Genomic DNA, 1,148 nt, shown 5'->3' on the forward strand with positions numbered 1-1,148 from the left:
TAAGCAACCAAAGTTTTATTCTGTTGTCAAGCATGTCTTACCTTTACTTTAACATTAGCATTATGTTTTACCATCACTTGTTTGATAGGTCCTAGTTTTATAAATAAACAACCGCTTCAATTTAACACTAAAACCAACGAGACCAACTATTTACAAATGTAACCAATTCAGTGCTTCTTACATGATATTTCTATTCGCGATTAGTTGTGAAAAGAGGAAGCCGGTTGATATTATTTAATGGCTTCGGTATGTTGAGTTGTTCCGTTCAGAAACTGTACAATGTTCCAACGGCTTTAGAAAAGCAGTGATTTCATGATGATCCCCAGTGTCAAATCGGAAGACGTGAATCCATCGACTGTCAAAATAATGCAGTTTTTCGTCATTACAGAAACCTGAAATCAAATCAAAAGTTAAAGTAAATTATTACTCTGCTACGTTTCCTCTTAAATTTAAATCTTTGGTTGTGTCTTAGTATTTAGTGTTGTGATTGACTTCCAATACGATTGAATTGATTGAAAAATTTGGGCTTTGTTCTTCTTAGTAAACACTAAAATTGGACCAATGCCCTTGCACCACTCCAACTGGTCATGTGATCAGCTCCATGCATATGGTCTGATTATTTCACATATTCACTTTCAATAAAAAAAAATCGTAAAAATTTGTTTCACCACGTCTTAGCGTGGTAACAAACTTTCCTTTCATTTTGTTGTTCTTTATAGGAACAGTTCCAGTCAACGCCACCTGACGTTTTACTGAGAACTTCACATGAACTAATGGATCCTAGCCAGCAATGATTCGACGCAAGGTGAGTGCCCCAGGCTACAATCCTTGCCAGAAGTCTCAGGACACTAACATAAAATCTTTCTGCATGTAAGGGCCCTTACTAGTTGTTCTAACTGGCCGGCCAGTCCAATCGTTTCGCAAACGGAAAGCAGCAATTTGTAAGACAGTTTGTATGGCTCTTCAAAATGGCGACACCTCCCTCAGAATGTGCCGTTTAATTCAAAAAATTCTATTAATCAGCCATAAGTCCTAAGTCTCGCAATTATACAGTAGTTTTATCAATGTTTAATGTGAAAGTAAGACCTGTTAGAGTCAATCATTCACTTATTAAAGCAGATTTCAGTAGATACTGTACAACATTTCCA

The 1,148-nt window shown here is 36.5% G+C and overlaps 1 protein-coding gene across 1 annotated transcript in view; it reads right to left on the reverse strand.

Moving 5' to 3' along the window:
• Positions 1 to 1,148, reverse strand: part of LOC146479704 (uncharacterized) — a 6,463-nt gene continuing 5,315 nt past the window's right edge. Inside the window, exon 5 of the mRNA XM_085110538.1 lies at positions 1 to 392. The gene's annotated coding sequence lies outside the window, so the exon portion shown is untranslated. The remainder of the gene's footprint in view (positions 393 to 1,148) is intronic.

Source organism: Pavona decussata, unplaced genomic scaffold, assembly GCF_977016875.1.
Source record: "Pavona decussata unplaced genomic scaffold, jaPavDecu1.1 SCAFFOLD_58, whole genome shotgun sequence".
NCBI classification, from domain to species: Eukaryota; Metazoa; Cnidaria; class Anthozoa; order Scleractinia; family Agariciidae; genus Pavona; species Pavona decussata.